Consider the following 27,508-nt stretch of genomic DNA (forward strand, 5'->3'; position numbering starts at 1 on the left):
TCTCTCCAGGTCCCACCCTAGTTAAGGAGCTTAGGTCATCCCACAAGTCAGGACTGATCTGGGTACGTACAGGGAAAGGAAAATTGGTTCTTACCTGCTAACCTTCGTTCCTGTAGTACCACAGATCAGTCCAGAACCTACTCAATCTGTGAAGGAGGAGAGTTGTCCACTCATTCTTTTTCTTGGTATGGAATAGACTTGTTTGTTGGGTTCATACTTTTGGTTTTTGTATGTTACGCTTCCAAAGAGGTCACCGTCCTCCGGTTCTTGGGAGAAAAGTTAGGAATTCATTATCAGATTGTCTTAAGTTTTGGTATACAGTCTTTATGCTTGGATACAGGTCAATACTGAGGAACTACAGGTAGCACTCAGTCAGTGCAACTTTCTCTGTCTCTATCTGCTGGCAGGAATGCAAAACCCAGGAGTCTGGATCGAACTGTGGTACTACATGAACGAAAATTAGCAGGTAAGAACCAATTTTCTTTCGTGGTGTCTTATTTTTTTTTCCTTAACACTGCATGAAATGTCTGAAACATTACAGGGGAACTGGCGTTCCTCTCCAGCATCTGGTCCTCCCCTCTCTCTCTGATGTCATATTGCATCTCTGTCGATTTTCTTCTCTTGCCTTTTCCTGTCTGAGCTGCCACTTTTGCATAGTGCTGGGCAGGAGGGAGAGGAAGGCTACAGATGCCATCTATGAAATGCCACAGGGGGGGGGGGGGGGAAGAAGCTGCTGTGGTGGTCCTGGAGTTTGACCACAAACAATTCTGTCCAGGTGACTTGAGGCTTTGTGAGGTTCCTAGTCTATAGGGCTACCGCCATCTGTGCCTTGCAGAAGCAGAGTAAAGTTTCCCTATCAGTAAGGTGAACAGAAAGCTCCGTGATTAGGAAGACCAACTGAGCCAGCCCCCATTGCCTGTAGAGAGATGCAGTTCTGCTTGTGGAAGCCAGGGAGATCAGAACTACATCTCCCTGCACGCACTAAAACTAAGCCAGTGCTGGTATTAGCTATCACCATGAACATGGAGCTATATGGTCACCCTGCTGTTCATGGCAAGAAAACCAAATAAAAAGGGTTTCAGATTTTATGACAACCCCCCCCCCCCCCCCCCCTTCCTCCCTTTGACATTTCAGTTGTGTTTAATTTTGGCTTTTTAGTTTTTTGTATGTCTTACCTTTTTGTTTTTTGTTTTTTTTAACCCAGCCTGTCCCAGTTCGCAGCAGTTCCTAAGTGGCTTCAGTTGGAACATGGAAGCTGCTAGGGGGTCTTTTTGGATTATCCAAGCTCTGTTTTAAAAAAAATAAATAAATAAAATGAGACCAGGATTCTGAGGACTATTGTTGACTTAATGGAGTAAGTTCCAGTATATCAAAACTTTCTCAGACCTTGTGCTGCCATTTATCAGCTAGGTCTGGTGTCATAACAGCACCCCCCTCTCTCCCCGTCTGAGCCAGTGCTTGGCCCTGGTGGTCCTCGGAGGATCTCTGAAACCCAAACTTCGTGGTGAATTTTTCTCCCCTTTCTCTTATGACCCTTGAGGACTGATGACTTTCTGGTGCTCCCAGGAAGCAGGGCAGGTTGAGTTGCCTTAAATCGGCCCAGATTTGGCCTTGGAGGGAAGGAGTCCCTTTGGCCAGACCTGGTGGGTCCTATATGCTTTGTGCTACTAGGCTGGTCAGAGAGCAGCATCGGAGGTAGTTCTGGGAGGTGCTATGAGCAGGGAAACGGCGGGGAAATTACTGCAGGCCTCGCTACTGCCTGATGGGTAGCTGAGATACTGCCCAAGGTGAGAAAGGAAAGTAAAATGCACTGCCTTGGAGCATGAGCTTGCCTTCAAGCTGCTGTGTCTGAGCTGGGCCTCGAGGTAGAGAGCACACCTGCTGCCTTTGTACTCAATCTAGGGGACCTGCCACATTTTAGCTCCTGACCTCCAGGTGAGGAAGGAAGTTATCACTGCAGTCCATTTTGTTCTCTTGCAAGAAGTTCCAGAAACTCGTGCAGATAAACTGCAGCCCTCCCAAAGCCTATCTGCAGAAAAAAAAATGGAGCTAGGACAAGACGGCATGCGGTTTTCAATCAGCTGCTTTTTTCCTGCTCTTTTGGGCTTTGTTCTTAATCGGCGCCTGTTCCATTTGGACCAAGTCATCATGGGTCTTTATCTGTAGCTACTCTGAGGGGTTACACATCCTCCACCCTCCTTCCCTCCAGCTCAGTCATCGCAGTGAAAATCTGGGTAGGAGGCACAGACTGCGGTGCACTCTGCCACAAATCAACCAAGCAGGTGCTGCTGTGCTATGGTGGTTGGGACTGTTCCCCTCCAATGGGGTCTCTGAATGCAGCTTTTTGTGAGTATTGTGCAACCAGACTGCTACAAAGTGGCATTTTTTAAAAGACTGCTCTGCCCTGTGAATTTGATGACTTTCAGATTGGGTCATACGCTGACAAAGACCATGTGCAAGGCTGGATTTAGCTCTGATGCACTCCTAGGCACGGACATAGTGAGGAGATGGTGGGGGGAGTCTTCTCTGATCTTTGCAGGAGCTGGGAGGTGGGCTCCTCAGAGCTTGTGGCATTGGAGTGAGAGGTGTGGATCCTCTCCGAAGATGTAGGGTGATCAATGGGCACCGCCCCCTTTCCCCAGGTGGCCATCTCACCATGGACCTTCCCCTTTAATGGTTCACATTGTCCTTCAAATATGAGGCACTTCTTACAAGCTCTTACTCTGCCTAATGGAAAATCCGACCTTGCATATGTGCTGTTCTGAAAGATGTTTTATGCTCATGTCTGTGATGTCCTGGGTGCGCACAGGTCCAAGTGATTGGCTCATGCAGTGTATTCTGTTGTTTGGGACCACCTCATGTCTTGATGTCAAACCTAACACACCACCATTGTTGGACAGTTACAAAACAGTTGCTTGTTCAAATAGAAGCTGAACCCATATCTGGTTTTATAGATGGTGGAATCTTAGGGGATGGTTTGGTGGAACATGCGCATTCGCGGTTGCTGAGGCAGGACTGGCCTGCCTTCTCAAACAGGTCCTAGCGAGCCTCTCCTTCAGCCCTTCTCCACTCCCAGTTGCTTAATGCCGCTGCTACCGCTTTGGCCCTCCCCTTCTCACCCCACAGCACCAGCAGGATCTTGTGAGATGGCTTTGGTCATGGTTGCATCTGCTGCCTAACGATGGTCCAGGATGGCCTCGCTGCTGGTGGACCCTGCCTCTAGGAGGGGTGCTTTGCCGCTGGCTAGAGGCGGACGTTAGGAGGCTGGCAGGATGGAGACCCAACAGAAGCTTGTGGTCTGCTCCTCTGTCAGGCATGCACATCTTGCTCAGAGAAGCAGTGGCTGCAGGGGACCAGGAACACAACCCCTCCCTCGTCTTCTGAGGACCGTGATAACATCTGTGGCCATGACTTGGAGCTCTGCACTGACCTGCCAGAAACTGCCAGTGCAATAGTCCAACTCTGGACTGAGGTCTTGTGTGGGTCTGCAAAGCTTTTTGTTTGCTGTGTGCACCTTTACTATTCAGTCCCCAGTAGCTGGTTTAATTCAACACCACCTTCATGCATCTTGGTCAACAGCACCTGTCCAAACATGGCATCTACACACAAAAATGAGTTTCCTATTGTGCAGATTGCACTGTAGGGGTGAGAAAACAGGCCAAGTGATCTTTATTTGTGAGCAATCCCTATTATTTCTAGGAACCTTTTTTTTTTTTTTTTTTTTAGTATTTTATTGACAAAGACGGTGGGGGCCATGGTGTCGTTCTGTTTGGAATTGTACTAAATTCCTATTTCCTAGCGTGTAGTAGATGGACTCAGGACCAATAGGGAGTGAGTGATTCAAGGATAAGCCATGCTTTCCTTTATCTAGGACACTCATCCTACCGGGTGTCGACGTTTCTCGGTTGAGGGCACTGGCAGTCTCCAGCTGTAGCCAATTCAACCAGTTCAAATTAATCAAGTTATCCAAGTTATAAAGTTATTCAAATTATTCAGTCACACATATATCCACATTGCTTTTCGAGGAGAATACTGAGGAGCTGCACTTCCTGCAGGGGTATATGTACTAGGGCTGACGTCAGATTGAAATCTGATCCGTCTCCAACTGCTATCAGGAGCACACTATACCCATTGGTCCTGAGTCCATCTGCCTACACTAAGGAAAACAAAATTATCAGGTACGTAATTTCTCCATTATGGGAGCACCAGCTCTGCAGGGTTATGAGTCCGCACAGCGATCATGGGGCCCGGGGCTTGAAAGACTTCAAGCCCCGCTCTTCCTTTAGTTCAGGGGTGGCTAACATTGAATGGGTCTGATTTTCAGGACATCCACATTGGATGGGCATGAGGCAAGTTTGTATGCACCGCCTCTATTCTAAACCACTAAATCTATGTTTTTATTATGGATGTCTTGAAAACCAGACCTATTTTGTGGCTCTTGAGAACCTGCTTTAGCTAAAATTCGGAGAAATAGGGCCAGAGGCCGTGCAAAAGCCAGCTTCTCAAAAAAGGATGGGCTGGGGTTCGTTCTTATTCGGTTTAGTTGACAACAATCATGAGCAAAGGGCACCTGGTAAGGGAAGAGGCGCACACACAGAGAAGGCTAATAATGGAAGAGAAGTGGAGTCCAGTCTCTTGGTTACACTGGGAAATAGGAGGTAGGAGCACTGCTAGTTAAAATCCTGCTCTCCCCACACAGCATGCTACATTGGGCAAGCTTTTTAGTCTTTGCTACTGACTGGGGCAAAATTTGCCGTATTCCCCTGTGCTTCAGTTCTAAGCTCTGCCACTGAATCTGAATCTGGGGTGAGTCATTTTATTACACCCCACACACTCACACTCTGTGCCTTAGTTCTAATCCTGGCTCTGACACTGACTCTGTGTGTGACTTTAGGCACTTTCCAAAGGTTTCAGTTCTATTCCCGGTTCTGCCTTTGCCTGTGATCTGAGCCGGTGCTCCTTTCCAAGCAGCTCTGCCAGTGCGACTGGGTGTGACCGCCGTCAAATCACTTTGGGGTCTGTTGTTGGGAATCCGCCTAAATGCAAAGCTCTCTGCATAATTTCAAAATACCCATCCCAGTTTCCAAACCATGTTCACTCTCCGGAGTTTGCATCTTGTCCTGTTATGCAGCTCAATATGTCACTTTCACAGAGTATATTGTTCTGTGTGTTGCTGCCATATGCATGAATTATGTGTGTAATCCCATAATGCGCTTGGGCCACATTTATTTTTTATAAAGTCTCATTTACTGTATGCATGTTATGAACTGGGTCTAGTTCTAGGTGCCTGAAAAGCCAGGAAGTGCATGTATCCAAATGTCTTGTGCAACTTGTTTTTGGGTTACACTCCTAGTTAGTCCTCAGTTTTACAAAGAAGAAAACATAAAGCTCTGTAAAACAGGCCTGGTACCAAAAGATAATAGGAACAAAAATAAGGGAGGCCAAGAAACATTCAGATAACAAATTGTTTGCATCACCTACATTTATGAGGTTGAGTCATAGTCATTTATTCTAAAGAGAAAAAAAAATCAAAATAGCCAGGAAAAGGCATCATCTAATCTCATAGTAATACGTTTATCCATGAAGAAGAGAGGAATCCACAAGGGGAGGAGTGGCCAAATGCAGCAGTGAATGTTGCAGAACGCTGGTCCTTCAGAAATTCAACCAAATGCTCAGGATTATAAAAGAAGGCAGGAGTTTTAAGACAGATTATTCTTCTCTGGGCATTACAGGAGCTGTGACAAGGCCCATATCTCAAGCGGGTTGACCAATTTCATAACAGTTTGGGTGCGTGAGTGGGCGGGAGGGTTAAAAAGCTGCAAAGAACAATTTCATTTGTCCATACTCAAAATTTATTTTGTGACCTATTTCTCCGATAAAAAAATACCCTCCGAGGTCCATATTCCGTGGTCTAAGCGAGTGGCTAACAGCCGAATAGCGGGATAAGTTTGCGGAATATACTTGGAAAGGTGATCTGGATAAACGTATCTGGATAACTTTAAACTTAACTGGCTATCTTCAACACGTACCCTCCCCCCCCCCACAGTAACTTAAATAATGTTAAGGCAAAGCATCCAATCCCTGCCCCCCCCCCCCCCCCCAAAAAAAAAGAATAAACCACCCAAAATGAAAACTAAAACTTTTTCAGTCAGTGTGTGGGAGGGAGATATTTAGTCTTCAGATTTATCTGGTTAAACCCCAGATTTAGCTGGACAAATCCTTTTGAACACGGACCTCTGATTACAGAAATATAGAAGTGTCCTGCATGAATAATTTTGCATTCAGCCAAATAGAGTAGAGAGAAATCCACTTCTGTTTTCAGAGCCTGTCGTCTAAACGACATAAAATCTGACAGCAGATAAGGACCGTGAGAGCCATCCAGTGTCGGTCCCAGAGTGGCGCCACAACCCGGGATCCTCTGGGCCTATCCTGGGCTTTCTTGAATTCCATTACTGGTTTTGTCTCAGACTCCCGCCGGGAGATTTTTTTTGTGCATCCACCGGTGCTCCAGGTGGAGAGGTTGCTTTTAGTACTCCCTCCCTTTTCAGGCTTGCGTATTTGCAGACTGACTCAAAAGGGTGTTGTGGTGCCCTGGGCAGACATCCTTTTTGTCTGGCCTTTGCGACAGCCCTGACGTCCACCATCCTCTCTGTAAAGAAACATTTCTCTGGTTGCTCCCAAGTCTACCATCCCCTGGAACTTCATGTCATGACCTCTTGTATTCTGTCCCCTGAAAAAGGCTTGCTTCTTCTGCATCGTTTATACCTTTGAGTTATTTGAAAGTCTCTCACAACTCACCGTCTCACCTTTCCTCTGGGGGTCTGCATATCTAGGGCCTTGCATCTCCTTTCATACGACTTTTGGTGCAGATTCCGCAGCATTTCGGTTGCCTTTCTGAGTTGTAGGCAATGCCGCTATCTCTTGGCTTACGTTTGCCCAAGCAACTTCAGGGCAGATCCCGATCTTATGGCCAAGAAAAGGGGTATCTTTTCTAAGGGCAACCGCCATCCCCACCCGCAACTCCTCAAAGATGTGCTCCCATCTGAGTCCAAAGCAAAAGTAATGAAGAGTTTTGCGTGTTGAAATAGCATTCAAATTATGTTCTGCTTTTAGTTTTGGGGACATGTTCAAAAGACTACATGAGTACAGTATGGAAGAATTAGTTTGTCCAGTAATTACAATGGCCTAGCCAGTATCACTTTTCCCTTCTATTCCTGACATAGATACATTTTCAAGAAGATGTTCCTTTTCTGGCACATAATATCTTTCGCTAGTAGACAGGAAGGCCTCCTTGGGCACTTCCTGTTATTTCCACCATTTTTATTTTTTTTTTTTTACCATTTCCACTGGTGAAATCTTGTCAATTTGGGGGGAGTTTACACAGGTAAATGTCTAAACTTGGATAGGCTTTTCCAAATTGTCACGCTTACTTCTTAATGTCACATTATCTCATGCCAAGACGTCTGTATTAGCTAGTGCAGAAATAAGAGCTTCTTCTCCAGAGCATCCATTCTCTTGATGTGTTTAAGTATGTTGTTGGGTTTTTTTCTTCCTGGAGTTTGCATCTGTTTTGTAATCCAGAAACATCCATCCCTTTGAACCTTCTCTTCCATCGAGACTCTGATATGATCGGTGGCGGTGGAAACCGGTAAATGTCGTTCCGTTTTGTTCAGTTGATTGCAGCCTTTGAGATAGGAGCTGCTGCAATGGCCATCACTTGCTGCTCTGGTCCCACCCCAGGCAGAGGCGACTTGGCTGCAAGCAGAAGCTGTCCTTCCGTTATTTCAGCGGCACTGAAAAAGAGGCCCCGGGCAGTGAAAATCAGACAAGGGAGAAAGGTCCGTTGACCGCGTAGGATCCAAGGTTTTGCAGCCTTTGCCAGTTGCTGTAGGGTGGGCATCTGAGAGGGAGCGGGAGAAGATGCCCCCAGCTGAGCTTTTAGATGCAAATCCCAGCGGTTCAGTCTGAGAGTCGAAAGATACCTTCAGCCTGGTGCAAGATATTTTACCTCTATTAATAAAGGAACCAAATGACTGGGACGTAAAAAAAAAAATACCCAGGGGAGATAGCTCCCCCCACCCTAACTCACTAAGTCCTGACTAAGCTTTTATTTCCAAGTCTTCCTCTGCCATAGGTGTCACCTTGAGTCTTTTTGAATGGGGCGAAAGCTAAATAGAAATAAATAAATAAATGCAAATTGTATTTATTTATAATTTATGATATCACTAAATCCAGGGCGAGCCCAGAGTGATTCACAAATGCCAATAATATCCATAAAGTGCCATCATAAATACCTTACCCTCCGCAATCCACCCTCCATATAAAACAGGGCACGTTTTAATATAAATTCATAAAAATCTCAGTAACCCCATCCTAAAAATATCCCTAATTTAAACATCCTTAGCCGTGCACTTGCTGAAACAGCCACGTCTTCCCAGCGTTTTTGTGCATAATCAATTTGAAAATGAGTCACTGCAGGCAAACCTTTTCCACAATACTAGTGCTACGGCAGAAAAAGGCTCGGCACCAAGTAACTCTGTAATCAAATAGCGCATCTGATGGAGAGAACCAGCAGCTTATTTTGAGAAGGCTGTAGGTTGCTTTGAGATATGTAGAGAGCTATCTTCTCCCTCAGACATCTGGGTCCTAGGCCTTGAAACATAATCCCGGCCCTGTCACTGACTCTGGTCTGTGTGACCCTGGAGCGAGTCACTTTATCTTCCCTCTGCCTCAGTTCTAATCCTGGCTCTGTCCCTGACACTCGCTGTGCGGCCTCAGCTCTGCCACGGCGTGCAGTCCTGGGGCGAATCACTTTATCTCTCTGTGCCTCACTTCTAATCCCCGGTTCTGTGACCCTGGAGTGAGTCACTTTGGAGGTGATTGTCACGTTGGCTCTAATGCGTGCATGCCCACGGGTACTTAGAATTCAGAGCCAGTTAGCATCACGGGTGCTTCTGCAGATGCAAAGTCCATGCTACAAATCACGTGCAGGGATTTCCTCCAAATGCAATTCCTATGTGTTGACTGCTGACGCCATCCTTCCCCGGGTACCTGCAGAGGTGGCAGACAATTTTCAGCTGAGGATTTTACCTGGGTAACTGCTTCATTACCCAGGTATAATTGTAACCCCTCTAGTGGCACCACAGGCTATGGGAGCAGACAATTTGGGTAATCTACATGGAGCTACAGTGGTATGTATGACTGCTTATGATATTTTGAAGCTTGGTTTGCAATGTTTCCTTTTTGTGTGTGTGTGATGTATATACACTATTGTATCTTTTGATTTTATGTTTTAAGAGCTTTCGATGTGGTTACAAGGAGCAGGAAGGAGGGGAATCTAGGTACTGGATAAGATTACAAGGCCTGAAATGGCCTACCAGTGGTGGAGACCACATTAACAGACTCTGGGCATGTTTGTGGTTGATATGGAGGGCAGTGATAGGAAAAGAGTTGAAGGTACAGGCAAAATACATGGGGATGGAGTGAAGACATTGGTATTGGTTACTTATGAGTATTGTATGCTTATCTATCGAACGTGGAAGACACTCAACTGGACAGACCGGCTGGAGCAACGTGGTCTTTGTCATCAAGGCTCCTTGTCATCAAGGCCAGGTTAAACCGGTCTTGGTTTGTCCTCATTGCGTTTATGGACTCCAGTTTTACTACCAGTTTTCAGATGCCCTGGAAGTATAAACAGAGTCTGGCTTCTGTCCCTGATGCCTTGGAGGCCTCTGGTAATACTAAGCTTGTAGTGCACATGCATGGCGCGGCGCGGCACTGCACCGCCGATTAGATTTTCCTCTTCGTGCATGGCAATCATTCTTTGATCCTGTTGTGGGATGTTTTGCTCTTCCTCTGAAAGTCACGCAAAGGCTGGGTGACTTACAAATAATGCGCCATATGTATATAACTCAATACTGAAATAATTTTGTGGGACCAATACCAACCGAGCCTGTATGTCAATCAGACCCAACATGGGAAGGTCACATTACTTTATTATTATAGCCTCAAATATTTCTTAGAATTTTTTGATATTTTTAGTAAAAACAATAAATATTGCCACGGGAAAGTGAAGTGTCTCAATAGAGAATTCTCTGAAAGCTTAATTTGTGCAAACATCAGCAGCTCTTAGCTCCTAGTAAAGTCCCAATAAGATCACATGAAAATCAGCATCGCTGTAATACTTAGCTCAAAATGGAGTCACAGTGAAGTCCTGACGTGATCACGTTTCGGACCACCCGGTCCTGCTTCAGGGGTCAAATCCTCTTAATCCTCCAGAGAGGAGCAACATTCAAATCCACAAATCTTCCCAAACTGGCAACTGAAAAGGCGTCTTGCAAAATCCTTTGTCGGCGGTCTGATTTCATTGTTATCACTCCCAACATCTTCATTGTGTCTGATTTCAGACCCGCCCCGGGCCAGCATGGCGCTGGCCCGGGGGCGTGGTCAAGGCCTCCGGACCAGCCCCCTGGTTGGGTGATGGCGCAGGTAGGGGGGGGTTTGGATAGGGCCGGAGGGGGTGGGTTAGGTAGGGGAAGGTGGGGGGAGGGCGAAGGAAAGTTCCCTCCGAGGCCGCTCCAATTTCGGAGCGACCTTGGCGCGCGCAGGTTGCACAAATGTGCACCCCCTTGCGCGCGCCAACCCCAGATTTTATAAAATACACGCAGCTACGCGCATATCTTATAAAATCCAGCGTACTTTTGTTTGCGCCTGGTGCGCGAACAAAAGTACGCCCTCGCACAAATTTATAAAATCTACCCCCAATTGTTTACATATTCTGTATTTGTACTTAAGGTTTCTGGAGTACTAGGTTGGGCCGATTTTGTTGTGACTTACAAATAAGCCAGCGTTCTGTTTAAAAATTATTCAGATAAGAAATGCTAAAAAGGAGAGAGTGGTTGTTTCACCGGTCTGATTTATCTCCTCTTCTATTCCATGGCTGAAATTGAAGCAGCTTCCTCATGTGTTTTGGCATTGCAGACAGGTTCTGGGGCTGTGTGGAGACTGGGACTTGTTGTTTGTTTCCATAACATCAAAAACAACAAAATCACTAGTCTTCCACACTGTTCCAGAAAAAAAAACCCACAGCTCCTGAAGAGACCTGGTAGGACAGTGGCTAATTACTGTTATGGTTGCCGACACTGGCATCATGATTAGTGATCAAGACTATCATATCTACCTCCATCGTCACCGCTACCAGCACCATCCCTCATTGCGTTCTCTTACAACCATGATCGCCAACAACACCCTCGCCCTGTCTTTCAACCATCAATGTCACCACTCCCAACATCTTCATTGTGTCGTCTTACATCCATCATTGCCAGTACCATCCTCACCACGTCTTTATAACCATCTTCACCAACACCATCCTCGCTGTATCTTTACAACCATCTTCAACACCATCCTCACTGCGTCTTTACAACCCTCTTCACCAGCACCATTATCTTACTGCCATTATTGTCAACACTGTGCTATCTTTCAACAATAGTAGTTATTGCTGCCAACACCATCCTCATTGCATCATTTTACAATCATCATCCTACTATTGCCCACACCATATTCTCTACAAGCAAGGCAACTGGAAAATGTGGCTTGGATTTGATATTACTTGGAAGCTTTCTAGATCCATCTGCATACATCAGCATGATTTATGAGAAGAACATAAACCACAGTGACCTAATTTTGTTACCCAGCCCTGTGTCCTTAGGTAAAAGATGTGTTTCTATCTGAAAACCGTTGACACTGGGTCACAAGTACTAAAAGGTTTTCCCCATTTTGTGTCTTCTATGTGTGTTCCCACAATCTTTAAAAAAAACAAAACAGGACGACCTTCATGTCTTTTTTTTTGTCAGTACCCAATATGAAGAATTTCTCTGCATTTGAAGGAAATGTTAAATTACAAAAAGATGAGATGAATATCAGTTGTCAAAGATGATAAAGGAAGCCGAAGGAGAGAAGGCAGCAATGAGCACCTTCCTGAAAAAATAAAATAAAATAAAACAGCCACCCAACCCCTTATGAATGCGAACACGGCATGTATTCTTTCTTTCTTTTCCTTGTGCCTGGATGCGCGCATGAAGCCTTCACTGCGGTTTTTAATAAGGCCTTGACCTGCCCCGTTGCCAGGCAACCATCACGCTTGCGAGGAGGGCGGCCATTTTGTTCGGGAAGGGCCCCTGCGCTCTTTTGGCCGGGGGCTCCTTTCTGCTGAGGTAATGCAAGCGAGGTGCTTGGGATTCATGGCAGCAGGAGAGGATCCCTCCCTTTTTACAGTTTTGCCTCAAGTTGATCTGGACAGAAAGAAATGAAAGGAAGTTAGGCTTTGTATAAGAGAAAGGGGAAAAAAAACCCCACACAAAGAAGGGGGAGGGGCTTGGTCATTTCTTTCCAGTCAAGCCCCTCTGCCTGGTTTCCAAAGCCACTTGACCACACAAAAGTACTTACTATTATTATTATTATTATTTCTAATGCCTTTTCATTTACAAGACAATGAGGCGGACATCAGAAAGGGACAGGAAAATTAAGGCCCTTTTATGAACATACTGCTAATGAACTTTTATTCACTAATGAGGTTAAAAAAAAATAAATCATTTTACCATTAGAAAGCTGTCTGCCTCTAATTCAGTGCCGTTTCCATGCCTAAATTCCCCATTTAGGAGGTGACAACTTGCTCTCTGCTAGGTTTTGAGGTACAGCATCTTCTGCACTCCTCTCCCTCCCCCCAAAAAACAAACAAACTACGATTGTCCCTTGCCGATAACGGGCACCTACTTCAAATAAATTCCTCACATTAGCGCATCATCATTAACCTATTTTCAATTGGCTGTTGAGTGGACTTTGCACCTCAGTAGCCGCTTGCTGAGACAGACGATCAAACCTGGTGCATCAGTCTGCTCAGTCCACTTCTCCAGCAGCAGCCACCAGGAGCATGGCTAAAATAGGTAGCCTGATGGCACACGTCTCAAACGAGAGGGGTAATAAGGACTAGTCACTACCCTTGCACGCTGCTTCTTACCGGCGTGGTTAACACGGATTATCAGTTCCATAGCGCTCCCTGCTTACTGGCATACGGGCCGATACAGTACAGTGCGCGCCAGCGGAGCGCACTGTTAGCCCAGGTTTGGACGCATGTTTTTGACGCGCTAGCTTTAGGGGTAAAGCTAGTGCGTCGAAAATGCACGGCCAACCCCCCACCCCCCCCCGAACCTAATAGCGCCCGCAACATGCAAATGCACGTTGATGGGCCTATTAGACATTCCCGCGCGATACAGAAAGCAAAATGTGCAGCGAAGCCACACATTTTACTCTCAGAAATTAATCCTGCCAAAGGTAGGCGCTAATTTCGGCCGGCACCGGGGAAATGTACAGAAAAGCAGAAAAAACTGCTTTTTTTTTGTACACCCTCCGACTTAATATCATAGCGATATTAAGTCGGAGGCCTCAAAAATAAAAAAACAATTTAAAATGTGCCCGCGACCCGGAAGACGGACGCTCAATTATTCCGGCGTCCGTTTACCGAACCCGTGGCTGTCAGCGGGTTTGACAGCCGATGCTCAATTTTGCCGGCATTGGTTCTCGAGCCCGCTGACAGCCACGGGCTCAGAAACCAGAAGCTGGCAAAATTGAGCGTCCGGTTTTTGGCCAGACAGCCGCCGGCCCATTTAAAAATTTTTTTTCTTTTACTTTTTTTTACCCTTCGGGACCTCCGACTTAATATCGCCATGATATTAAGTCGGAGGGTGCACAGAAAAGCAGTTTTTACTGCTTTTCTGTGCACTTTCCCGGTGCTGGCAGAAACTAGCGCCTACCTTTGGGTAGGCGCTAGTTTCTGAAAGTAAAATGTGTGGCTTGGCTGCACATTTTACTTACTGAATCGCGTGGGAATAACTAATAGGGCCCTCCACATGCATTTGCATGTTGAGGGCCCTATTAGGTGCCGCGGGTTGGACAAGCGTTTTCCGCCCCTTACTGAATAAGGGGTAAGGGAAAACGCGCGGCCTGATTGTTAGCACGGATTATCACTTCCATAGCTCTCTCTGCTTCTTACGGGCCTGGTTAGCACGGATTATCACTTCCATAGCTCTCTCTGTTCTTACGGGCCTGGTTAGCAATGATTATCACTTCCATAGTGCTCTCTCCTTAGTGGCAATTACAGCTGTAAGCACAGATAGCTTTGGGGTAACCTGAACAAAGCTGTTTGAGTATTACCGTAGCTTTCTGAGCATTACCACAAGAAGGATCAGGAGGGTGGGGGCTTGAGGGAGCCAGCACGAATGCATTGGCCCCTGGGGTGCTGCAGACCCTTTGTAAGCCTCTGCAGTGCACCCTGCTACTTGTGGCCAGCCCGCTGGGCTGTGCGCCCCCGGTAAGCCCCCTGATTTCCAAAGGGCCTTGGAGGAGGAGGCTCTCTGTCTGTGCCGCTCCACTGTTCTTTCTGCTGTGACCATGCAAGTTCTCCCGTGGCAGGATTAAACCTTCAAAGGCCTGTACTGCAGCGAGGCGTCTGAAGCTGCAATTGCAGAGCTCAGAAAAAGGGAGCGTTTAGGTATCCACTACATTTTAAAAGAAAGAAGTCAAGCTTCTAAGTAGTCACAGGGCCAAGCGCAGAGAGGGTCACAATGGTTAGTGGTGTTTATATAATTTATTTAGAGGTACAGTCTCGCGTTTGGGGACTTTCTCCGCTCCTTTGGATTTCCAGCTCAGTGGGACTGTCCTTAGCAGGGGCCATGGGCCTTATCATTCGTAATTACCCAGGGATTATTCCCCTTTGTTTTTTTACCCCTCTCCTTCCTCCTGCCTAAGCTAGCCATTACAGCGACCGTCCCTGGCCAGGAGCCATGGGCCACGGCTCCCTCTCTGTAAACCAGCGTGCGTCCTGGAGTCTGGCCGCTGGGTGTCGCTGTTGAGCAATGGCCGAGACTCCCTTCCCCTCCCCAACCCTGGAAAGCTGTGAGCTCTGCCTCCCCCGCCCCCAGCCAGACTGGGGAGCTTGTCCAAGCTTAGGAATCATGCAGCTCATTTTGAATATCTTAGACCTGTAAATTTCCTGCGTTACTCCACCAAGTATTTAGATGTCTGATCCTTGACTCGGATGGTGTTATAGGATCTGATTCGGATTGAAATTCGGTCCCGTATTCCACTTGCGCAAAACTTGTGCACCTAAAAATCCCTAAATGTGGCCTACGGAACAGAGGTTTGTATGGGTGTGTGCACGTCGAGGAGGAGGGATGGGGGAAGGCGGGGGGTGTCCTCTGTGCACTCGGAAATGACTCGCGTTGCCAAGGGAACCACTTCCCTGCCTGTGATGAATGTGTTTGAAGACCTGTTCTGAGCAGGAAGGAGGAAGCCGGGTGGAGGATCCGTGAGAGAGAGCGGCTCCCCTTGTACCTCCAGGATGGGAAGTGTTTCCTCTCCTTCGCTGTGGCTGAACGCCCGCGCTTTAGGCCTGGTTTCAGGGCGATGCTGGTCGTGACGCCATTTAAAGGACCCACTCAAAAGACGCTGTGGTTAAGTGAGGCCTGTGAGAGCTCCCCAAACTTACTAACCCCTCTTATGAAGATGTATCCAGCCATGCATCTTAGAGTAGTCATTTATTTACAGTTTATAATTAGGACTGGGTGGTCTCGGGCATTTCCTTAATATTATTATTATTATTATTATTTCTTGAGGGAAAGAAAGAGATGTTGAACATTTCTCTGAAATAGGGAAGCTTATTTTTGTTTTCTCTTTTTAATGTTCAGGTAGGACGTTAAGTGGTGAGTGAAGCCTCTCCCGTGCCAGCTAACCAGGGAACTTCTATTTCTTCAATTAAATCACTGTGGTATGAGGGCCTAAACCAAGGCCCCAGCCATCTGAGGGGCCAACGCAGCGTCCTCCTATGAGGACACCTCCAGGGCTTATCTGCTCGGAAAAGCCGGCGGAGAGCAGCTTGTGGCTTCATTTGAAAGTCCGGCAGGGGCCCTCGGATGCCCGCCAGGTTATGGTAGAGGGCGCTGGGAGTCTCCCTCAGTGCCCGGGCTGAGTTACAGGGTTAAATTGTTAAGGAGAACAGAGGGAGTGAAGGAATAACCGGAATGCATTCCAGCATGGACAGGATGCTATTGTACATATATAGATATTTTTTTAATACGTTATCTGTTTCGCTCCTCTGAGGCAACCTTCGCGGCGCTGAGAGTAGGCCTGGATGATGAGCGAGGAGCTATGTCCCCCGAGAAAGCGTGCACCAGGGTTATCAGGCCCGCACGGGGAGGTGCACTGGCTGTAGCTGTCCGGGCTAGCGGGGGAGCTCCGGAGGCTGTACGGCAGGGCAGCCTCGCTCCCTTCCCTCTCTTCACAGCCTTTTCGTCTGGGAAGCAGCTAATGTGTACCGCTGATGCATCTCTTATCACACGAGGGGGAGTCAGTAAATATGGTGAATTTAAATTGTTTTCATGCTATACTTAAACTTGCCTTATTTAATGACTCCCTCCTCCTCATAAAAGGGCATCGGCATGAGCACATCTGGCACAAGACCAGCTCTGGTGAACCAGACGTGCATAGGGACACTCTTATGTAATAAGAGCCATCACTAAAATCATAGGGGTAGATTTTAAAAGGAGAGCGCGCAGCGTACATGTGCGCGCACTACCCGGCGCGCGCACATGTACACCCAATTTTATAACATACGCACGCAGGTGCGCACATGTTATAAAATTGGGGGTTGGCGCGCGCAAGGGGGTGCACAATTGTGCACCCTACGCACGCTGAGCCCGCTGTCTTCCCCCGTTCCCTACCCCCATCCAACCTTCCCTTCCCCCTACCTCCCCCGCCCTTCCCCTTTTTCTTTTTTTTATCTCGAAACTTACTTCAGCCCTGGGGCTGAAGTAAGTTGCGTGCGCCGGCCAACTGCCGGCACGCGATCCCTGGCACAGCGGCAAATATGGCCGCTGTGCCAGGAGCCTGCCGCCGCCCACGCCCCGCCCCTTTTTTGCAAGCCCCGGGACTCACACGCCTCCCGGGGCTTTACGCTCGTTGCCGGGCCTTTTTAAAGTAGGCCCGGCACGTGTAACCTTTTGAAAATCCGACCCTTATTGCGGATCTGTATGCCCTCGTATCAGATTGCACTTAACAAAAAAAAAAAAATGACACCGTGTCTCAAGGGTGCTTTCAGTAATCTTCTAATATTTCTTCTTATCACACAATCATCAGTCGCAGGACACTGAACAAGGTGAATTGCACGGTTACAAAGGTCTCTGCCCCAAGGAGCGTCTGGCATTTGAAGGTTTAAGTGGCTTCCTGACCCTTGCCCAGATTCACGGTTTGGGTTTACTCCACAGATGCCCCATTAGAAGAGGAATTACCTAAGGCTTGGGCTGCCTCCGACAGTGCTTGCCAGATTGGGTGTAAGGTCTGAGTAACTCAGTAATCCAGCAGGAATGTGGAGACACTGTATAATGAAACCCAGAAGCGTGCTCTTCAGACACGCCAAGGTGCCCAAATACCAGACGACCGGTGTTTCCTGTAATCATTACAAAAGGGTTCGACCTCCGGAAACATGCACAGGTGCCAGTGTGATGGCAGGGCAAATTTTGCTTGTGGGGAGGGTAGGAAGGGAGAGCACTGGAAAATCCATTTGAATTTGACCCTCCGTGTGTGTAATCATCGGTCGCCTACACCCTGCTGGTATCCAGCGCAAAAGGGGAAGGAAATCTCTAGTGGGCAGGATCCTGCACATGCAACAATGGGAAAAGATGGGAAGATGCAAACAGGAGAAGGGGAAATCCAGTACTTAGCTACTTAAGATTGGATGGGTGGGTTCAGGAGGACAGCTGCCTGTGCCTTGAACTGGGATGAGAATTAGGAAGCACATCACCCAGTCCTGTGTGACTTACACTTGCCTCCCTGTGGAGGCCAGAATTATTCATAAATTACTGGATGATGTTGACTTTTCATGGATTTGCGGACTTACTGAGAATCTACAAGCCCTTTTCACAATCCCGGTTGTTTGTTGTGCCTTCTATCAGATTGGCAAAGTTGGAGGAAACCTGTGAAAGGACGTTCTGAGTTGCAGGTCCAGTTTATTGGAATCATCTCCCGGAGAGTTTGCAATTAACATCTTGCAATGAGTCATTTATGAAATTGTTAAAAACTTATCTCTTCCAATTAGCTTTTGATTTGGCTCCTTAATTTGGCTCTGTTTATTTTGTTATGATTTTATCTGCTGATTCTTATGTTTTATTTGTTTAATTTTTATGATTTATTGTGGTTTATATGTTTTTTACATTTAGTATGATGTTTATATGGTTTTTTATTTTATGTCTGTAAGGGTCTAAATTGTTTTGAATGAAGTCTAAACAGTGTATATAAATTGTTTTAAATAAGTAAACATAATGAACAGGTTAAACAGCAGATGCTAGCATCAAAGGTCATGTAGCCTGGAAGGTTATTTCTTACTTTATTTTGTAATTGTTTGTTGAATAATATGCAGCTTTGTTTTAGAATTGCTCAGAAAGCAATTCACCTTTAAGTCAGCTCCGATCATCTCAGCAAGTTTTCCTTGCCTTGACTGGTTGGGCTGAACTGACGTTATCGGTAACCGGGCAGAGAGCGTTCAGTTACTTCGTTCCCTGTCTCCAGAACTTGTTGTTATTTATTTCCTGCTTTTCAGCACTTCAGAGAGGCCGAGTGTGTACTGAACTGAACGACCTGGCCTTTTGGAATAAAAAACAGAAATCGTGCCTTTGGTGGGCGAGACTGCTTGATGTTCGGAAGTGGTGGATCTGTTGGGTTGGGTGCTTACTGTGTCACTGTAATTTTATTTTTTATTATTATTGAAAAGAGCACTTTCTGGTGGTTATGGGCTGTTAGGATGGGAGGAGGTGTCAAATGGAAGTAAATAAATAATCAAGCAGGTTGTACTGCAGACATGGCCTACATGGCTTATGGGGCTGCTTCTTTGCCAGTTCTGCAGTTGTATTTACTCCTGGGTCCAGCGGGCTGGGTTCTTTATGTTGTGCTGTGTTGCATCTTGTAATTGTTGGCTGGCTACCACTAAGCCAGTTATCTTACTGTAGTGAATCTGTATAGTCGCTGTTTGGTATTGGACTCATCAGAATCCATTTTGAGCGTTTGCCCAGAAAATTGAATTCATGATCTGAAACTAAGGTTTGGATTTCTGGCACGGGATGGGTGCTCTGGATTTGGCACGCTATGATGAGGTAATTGCCATTGGTGGCCATGCAGCTCCTTAATGGGTGTTGACCCTGGAGGCACATAAAGTAGCCAGATGGCTTCAGGTCATAAGGGACAAGCTGAGCCAGGCCAGGTTTTACCCCACTGCATGCTGGGATTTGTAGTTCCAGTATCTCATAAGAAAAAAACGGGAACTTCAAGTGCTCAGACACAATGCAAGCAAAATCAGGACTGGCTCAGCCTGTCCTTTGTGACACAGAGCTCACCTGGTCCCCTTAGTACAAAGAAACCTGAATGGCCACAGGAAACTCTCTGTGCACTGGCATAGAAAAGAGCAGCTGCTCTCTGGCATCCTCTGCCGCCAATTTGGGTAGAGCCGAGAGCTAAGAACTAATGAAGCCAGCGTTCAAATCCTACCGCTGCTCCCTGTGACCTTGGGAAAGCCACTTCACCCTCCATTGCCTCAGGTACAAGCTCAGCTCGTGAGCCCTCAGGGGGACAGAGAAATACCTTCTGCACCTCAGGCTACCAATGAAAAGGCGTGAACTAAATAATAAATACAAAAAAATCTATCCTGCAAGGGGGCCAATATGGCAGCGCTGCCCGTGCAGGGGGGAGGAATCATGCCGGGCTTGCCTTTACGTCCTTCCCGGCTCCTTCTCTCTGAGGCTTGCTCTGTCTCTAAGAGCAGCTGATAACAGCAGAATCTGCTGAAGTGAAGGACGCGAGCATGCATGGGAGGCTGGGGCTTGTGGGACTCCAGGAAAGATAAGTCGCCTTGACTTTCACCCTCGAGATAACCGGCCAGAAATTTCTAATTATTCCCATGCTGAGGAGGGGGAGAGAGGGGTCTGGGGGCCATGAGAGATACGTTAAAAAAGTATCCAAAGCAAGGGTCTGGGACTCACCTACCCAGGCAGGATTTGAGTTTTCTCTGCTCCTTTGCTTTTCCCGTTCCATCAGAAATGGCCTCTGCTAGGGGGCTATTGCACCCTGAGCCCCATTTTTAACCTCCCCTCTTGACCAGCCCGGCCATGGCAGAGACAGCCCTGAACCAAAGGGGGGGGCCACAGACGGTGAACCCCCCAGTACCTGTGGACATGCTGCGTCCGGCCACTGGGTGTCACTGTTGCGCCCTGCCCAATGGAGGGTTTGATGGTTGCATTTGAATAACCGGTGCAGGGCCAGAGCACGTGCTTTTATCCATTTGGGTTTTGGAAGGCATGCAGGGGAAACAGAAGGGCCTGTGCCAAACACGGTTATCTCAGCCAGGCCCCCTATCTCTCCTTTTTCAAGGAATGGTTTCCTCGGACATACACAGACTAACCCTTTCATCTTAGATCAAATAAGACATGGGCTCTATTCCTGCCTTCCAGTCAATATTTTCCCAGTATTATTTTCAGTGGCAGTCCATATTCCCAGCTAGTGTGTGTTTGCTGCTCAGAGGCAAGAGTCACAGCGGGAAAGCGGAAAATCAGATAGTACAAGTAGCCATGGTGGCTTTTTCAGCTGGACATCTCCCTTCTCCAGGGGAGCCACATGCGGGCTGTGGATCTCCAAGCCGGTGCCATCACCTAAAAGCCTTTTTACGGTGGAAATAAGACACACGTTTTCAGGAGGCAAGACGAGGAGCGTTTCTTTTCGGGATTTGAAGCCCTTATTCTGGTGTTGGGACATTAGAGATTCGAACAGACCATCCCCGACTGATGTCCCAAAGCCAGCTGCTATCGCAGCAATTGAAGGCATCACAAAGGCAGTCCGATGGTTACGGTCAAGCCAGCCCAACCCTAAGCAACTGTGGGAGTTTCTGATAAATCAGTTGGGAAAGGCAGAGTTTGTTCATTGTCAGTATATCAAGCAGAAGTAATATGTTAATCAACAGTAATGTCGTTTCTTTGCCCATTCAGAGCTGGTTGCATCACATTAAGAACATAAGAAGTGCCATGTTGGATCAGGCCAAAGTCCATTGAGCCTGGCATTCTGTCTCCAGCGGGTGGCCAGTTCAGGTCATTAGAAGGTACCTGGTAGATTTCAAAGAGAAGATTTCTTGTTGATTACTTCCAGGGATAAGCAGTGGCTTACCCAAGTCCACCTGGCTAATAAGGGTTTATGGATGGTTTTTTTTCTACAGGAAGTTGTCCAAACCCCTTTTAAACCCAGCTATGACAAATGCCTTGACCACATCCTCTGGCAACAAATTCCACAGCTCGGTTAGGCACTGAGTGAGAAAAAAAAGCAAACCCCACTTTCTCCAATTAGTTTTAAATCCCCCCCCCCCCCGAAGGGTTTCAGCTCAGAGCTGCTTCTCTGTGGTGTGCTGCCTGGTCCAGGACCCAGGGCACAATGCCAAGGGAACATCTGCACCACAGACTTGCACGGCATTTCCTTATGCCTTGAACTGGCGCGACGTCCTGCACTTCTCTCGGGCACCGCTGGGCACCGCAGGAACATGTGGGCATCTCAGCTGCCTTCGCGTCGGAACAGCTTTTACCCACACTAAACCCCCCCCCCCCCCCCAATTCCCAGTCTGCACATCTGTGCAATCATTCACTTTGAGGAAGCTCCTGGCAAAATCTGCTCCTTCGGGTGGAAGGGCCCCCTGGGAATGAGCCAAAGACCCAAGTGAAAACTGCAGGGGGCTTGAGCAGAAGCTCGCCGGCGTGGCCGCCCAGCCTGCAGAAGAACAGAAGAGGTGCCATGCTAGGGCCTGACCAGTGGTCCGTGGAGCCCAGCATCCTGCCTCGCACAGTGGCCAGTCTGCAAGCAACCCCACCCATCCCTATAGGGGAGTCAGTTCCGCACCGCTCCCTCCCTCTGGGGGATCAGGGTTCATGGTCCTGTGCTCCCTTACACTACCAGCCTGGACTGCAGTCTCTGGCAACAAAATTCCACAGATTAATTGTGCGTTGACCGCAAAAAAAAAATAAAGTTTGTTTTAAATCTGCCACCAGTTAGTTTCATGGAGGGTCCCCCGATCCCAGTACTGTTTGATACGGTAGATAAGCGTTCCCTGTAAACATGCCCCACAGCACATAAGCTACAGCCTAAGGAACTGCAGGGCAGCAGCTAGAAATTAAGATCTGGAAGGGATATAGGCCACGCCACGCTTTACGACTTCCTGTAAGTGGCCCTGCTGCAACCCAGCTGGCTTGTCTGGTCTTTCTTTGGTGATATACGACTGCTAGGTCTCGTCTCGCTGTACGGACCTCCTAAGCGGGGGGGCATGGCACCCCGATGGGCGTTTTATTTCCCGGAACCGGTGGAATAAAAAGCCTGCAGCCCGGGACTGCTCGGCACCATGGCCCGAGTCCGGTTCTTCTTGCTTCCCTGGGAAAGCCCCCGCTCGAGAGCTGAGATGCCACCTTCTGCCTGCGCTCTCCTGGCACCGATTTAATGCTGGAAAGGCTGGAAAGCTAAAGCTCCCCTTAACATTGGATTTAAAATGTGAAATAAACCCAACCCTGTTGAAGAAGTCCATGACCCACTGCTGAGGTCCCTCTTTACCAGCACAGAAACCCCCTCCCCATCTGTACCGAGAGTGCCGCATTCCTTTGATTTAAAACCAAAAGTACAAATCTGTGAACGTTCCCTGGAGTCTTTCTTCTCAAAACCAGCAATTCACCCTGGCTGCCTCAGAAGTCGATTACCTTGAAAGGCTGCTTCATGCATTTAGGGTATGTAAACCGCCTAGAATGGTTTATAATTTTATGTCTATATAAAAACTTATTTGGAATATCCCTTACCTGGGCTTTTCAGGCTCAGCGGGAGTGCAGGAAATTCGGAAGGTCCGCGTACATTTTACACTCGGGTGGTTACTGCGTTGCTCCCTCTGCCCTGTGGCTTCGGAGCCCTCTGCTGGGGGGGGGGGGGGGAAGAGGGGGAGGGCAACTCTTAGAATGATCCTCAGGGCCCCTCCAGGGAGGGAGACAGGGCAGCTGGCAGCCCAGCTCCTGGAATAAGATGAAAAATAGCAAAGCGAATGCCTTAAACAGCGAGATCTACTTTTTTTTCTTCTTTACATTTCCTAAGTAAATAGTGCCGTAAAAATGTGCTACCCTATCGGCGTACAGAAGCGTTTCTTCCGAGTCAGCTGTGCAGAGAAATAAAGGTGAGCAAATAAAAAAAAAATGTAGGTGAGACCTTTGTTTTGGGCTAACAATGCATTTCCCGTGGCGGAGGTGAAAGCGGAGCTGCCGTTTGCCTGGAGCTCTGGGCTCTCCCCCCCCCCGATTCTCTGCCTGTGGCAAAAGCCTCTTGTACGCCCAGTCCCGTTACACTGGGTACCCAGAAGCAGGCGATGTTTCAGTGTTTGGTTCTTGTGATGCGGTAATAGAACAGCCGCCCCCCTCACTTTGCACCATAAGCTCTTCGGGACAGGGAGCTCTCGTACTTAAAGGCGCCTTACGTGGCTTCGGGGGCGAGAGAAGGATGCAAGGAGCAGCCTCCGCGTCTCCGTTCACCGGTATGGACCCTGTGTACGGTCTCGGCGCGCCACAGGCATCGAAATCAGGTCGTGTGAGCCCTGACTGTGTGGGTGAAGGTCCCGACAGGCACATCCTTCATTCTCTGGGCTTGCAGCCCCATCGTCCGGGGGGGGGGAAGTTACCCCCCCCCCCCGTTCTGACTCCATTCGCCTCTCCAAATATGCAAATAAAAGCAGCCAACGGGTTAAAAGGTTTACAGGTTGAAGTGGCTGCACCTCACAGTCCTAGCTGCTGTTGTAGAGCCGGCAATAATTACTTGAAATGAACATTAAAAATCTGGAAGAAGAAGAATTGCCCCCTCTCCACGCCCCCAAATAAAAAATAACTGAGAGAGGTTCCCTTTACTTTTTCTCTTGTTCTTGAATCTGAACTTGAAATCAGAGAGCGTCCGAATGTGAGCCCAGCCTTCCCTTGGTTTTATGTATTTTTTGTGTAAAAGAAATCAGCGTGATAAAGGGGGGGGGGGGGGACACGACAAACCCTGCTCCCCAGCCGCAGCCTTGCTTCCTCCCCCACCCCCTTTCTAAGCCCTCAGCTTGCCCTCTCACCCCGCCACAGGTTTGCAAGCCCTAACTCTCCCCTCTCAGCCTCCCAACCCAGCAGTTACAGAGTCAAAAACACAAGAAGCCACGCCGCAAAGGCTATAAATGAAGAAATAGAGAAAAATCTGGACCAGCAGAGATAGTCCCCTTACCTGCCATGCCGAGCGGGAGCACCTCCCCCCCTCTCCTGCTGCCGTGGTGGCTCTCTGCTTCCCGCAGATCCGGGGAGGTGCGGAGGGGAGAGGCAGCTGCTCCTCAGACGGAAGCACCCACCAGGCTGAGGCGCTGGACCACCTACAACAAAAAGAAAGAAAGATGCCATTTGAAGCCCTTCCCTATTGTTTCCAGCCAACACCCAGGTGCAGAGCAGAATAAGAGTTTGGAAGGTTGTGTGTGTGTCTTTGTGTGTACAGAAGCATCTGTGTGTGTGTGTGTGTGTGTGAGTGAGTGTCTCTCTCTCTCTGTGTCTGTGCCCCGGGGAATGGAGAAGACCCTCCCGGCGAGGCTACTCTCACAATAGCCAGGCCTCGGGGGCAGCCTGGTGAAAGACAGCCCTGTCTTAATCAGCACCCAGGGACAGAAGTGTCCGTCATCCACGTGTGTACCACTGATGTCACGGCTGGAATGGCTGGCACTTTCAGAATAAAAGCCTCCGTCGCTCCCTGTCATGCGGACCTATGTGTGTGTATGTGTGTATGTGTGCGTGTGTCTGCCCGCCTCTCTCTCTCTGCCTGTGTGTGTGCGTCTGTCTGCCCGCCTCTCTCTGCCTGTGTCCCTCTGTCTGTGCTGAGTGAAGAGGTGGGGAGGGGTAGCCCCTCAGCCCAGCAGGACTTGGAGGCTGAGATAATGAGGACTGGGCTCGTTATCTCAGGCATAATACAATTTCCTCTCTGGGTGGCTCTCCTGTTTTGGAAAACAATTTCAGATGCTCTGTTTTTCTCCCAGCTGCAGCTGCCAACCTGCAGCCCAACATACAGCTGTATTCCGTATGCTCAGCTGTGGTCGATGAACTGCTGCTTTGTTTGGCCCTGAAATGTGTACATATAATTTGTATTAAATGATCGTTATGTTTCCTCTACTACTTATTATTCTGTAGTACTACTAGACCTGCGGAGCACTATACAGATAAACACGAGTCCCTCCTCCGTAGAGCTTAGAGTCTAGTCAAGGCAGATCATTTTGCACTAGACTGTCCCACATTGGTTCTGACAAGGCCTTAAATAACTTCATTATCTCAGGAGATGTCTTCCCAATTGCTCCCTAAAATATTTCAGAGATCTCATATAGGAATAGTTCCTTTTTTTTTTTTTTTACTTATGTTTGTCCTGCTCTGTTATGATGTAATTAGGGGTGGGAGGAATGAGAGCTTGGGCATATTTACACTTTAAAAGACATCACTTTCTTATCACTATAATTCCTCTCTCACCCTTTGTAAAAACGTTTGCGAATGAATCCTGATCAGCATTGGCCAGTGTAATCCCAATGTATAAAAAGGGCTCTAGAGGTGATCTGGGAAACCATAGACCAGTGAGCCTGACTTCAGTGCGGGGAAAAATCATGGAAATTATTATAAAGAATAAAATCACAGAATATATAGAACGACCTGGTTTAATGGAACAAAGTCAGCATGGCTTTACCCAAGGCAAGTCTTGCCTCACAAATCTGCTTCACTTTTTTGAAGGGGTTAATAAACATGTGGATGAAGGTGAACCAGTAGATGTAGTGTATTTGGATTTTCAGAAGGCGTTTGACAAAGTCCCTCATGAGAGGCTTCTAGGAAAAGTAAAAAGTCATGGGATAGGAGGCGATGTCCTTTCGTGGATTACAAACTGGCTAAAAGACAGAAAACAGAGAGTAGGATTAAATAGTCAATTTTCTCAGTGGAAAAGGGTAAACAGTTGAGTGCCTCAGGGATCTGTACTTGGCCCGGTGCTTTTCAATATATTTATAAATGATCTGGAAAGGAATACGACGAGTGAGAAAATCAAATTTGTGGATGATACAAAATTATTCAGAGTAGTTAAATCACAAGCGGATTGTGATACATTACAGGAGGACCTTGCAAGACTGGAAGATTGGGCAGTCCATATGGCAGATGAAATTTAATGTGGACAAGTGCAAGGTGATGCATATAGGGAAAAATAACCCTTGCAGTAGTTACACAATGTTAGGTTCCACATTAGGAACTACCACCCAGGAAAAAGATCTAGGCGTCATAGTTGATATTACATTTAAGTCATTGGTTCAGTGTGCTGTGGCAGTCAAAAAAGCAAATAGAATGTTAGGAATTGTTAGGAAGGGAATGGTGAATAAAACGGAAAATGTCATAATGCCTCTGTATCGCTCCATGGTGAGACCCCACCTTGAATACTGTGTACAATTCTGGTTGCCACATTTCCAAAAAAATATAGTTGCACTGGAGAAAGTACAGAGAAGGGCGACCAAAATGATAAAGGGGATGGACCAGCTCCCCTATGAGGAAAGGCTGAAGAGGTTAGGGCTGTTCAGCTTGGAGAAGAGAAGACTGAGGGGGATATGATAGAGGTCTATAAAATCATGAAAGAACTTGAACAGGTAAATGTGGATCCATTATTTACTTTTTCAGATAATACAAGGAGTAGGATCACTCCAGGAAGTTAGCAAGTAACACATTTAAAATAAATTTAAAAAAAAAATCTTTCACTCAATGCACAATTAAGCTCTGGAATTCACTGCCAGAGGATGTGGTTAAGGCAGTTAGTGTAGCTGGGTTTAAAAAAGGTTTGGATAAGTTCCTGGAGGAGAAGTCCATAAACTGCTATTCATCAATAGGGAATAGCCACTGCTTGTTGCTGGCATTAGTAGCATGGGATGTATTTTATGTTTGGGTACTTGCCAGGTACTTGTGACTTGGATTGGCCACTGTTGAAGACAAGATGCTGGGCTTGATGGACTCTTGGTCTGACCCAGTATGGCATTTCTTATGTTCTCAATCAAAGGATGCATCTCCAGTGTTTTCCTAAAGACATCAAACCTCTTTTACGTATCCTCAGTGATCGTACAATTAGCGCTGAATATGACTTAAAAAACAAATCCATTCTCGGTCCAGTTTTTAGATACTGGTGTTTAATTCTGTATCTTGAAGTTTCTTTTCCCATTTCAAAACAAAAAACATAGAGTTGTTAGCAAAATGTAGACACCCCTAGTCAAATTGTATGTTTCAACAACTAAATGCCCAGAAGCTGATGCAATCTCTATAAAGTTAAATATAAAAATAAGAGGATGTGTGAATTATTAATCTTCGATAGTAATTCTTTTAAAGATTCATGGCAA

General features: G+C 47.2%; 1 long non-coding RNA gene across 1 annotated transcript; it reads right to left on the reverse strand.

Moving 5' to 3' along the window:
- Positions 1 to 1,189: 1,189 nt before the first annotated feature.
- On the reverse strand, positions 1,190 to 23,084 carry LOC115078894. Its single transcript, XR_003853164.1, has 2 exons — positions 22,914 to 23,084; positions 1,190 to 1,287 (listed from the first exon to the last, which is right to left on the reverse strand). It is a non-coding gene; the product is annotated as an uncharacterized LOC115078894 (long non-coding RNA).
- Between the last annotated feature and the right edge of the window lie 4,424 nt (positions 23,085 to 27,508).

This window comes from Rhinatrema bivittatum, chromosome 16 (assembly GCF_901001135.1).
Source record: "Rhinatrema bivittatum chromosome 16, aRhiBiv1.1, whole genome shotgun sequence".
In the NCBI taxonomy this organism is placed as follows: domain Eukaryota; kingdom Metazoa; phylum Chordata; class Amphibia; order Gymnophiona; family Rhinatrematidae; genus Rhinatrema; species Rhinatrema bivittatum.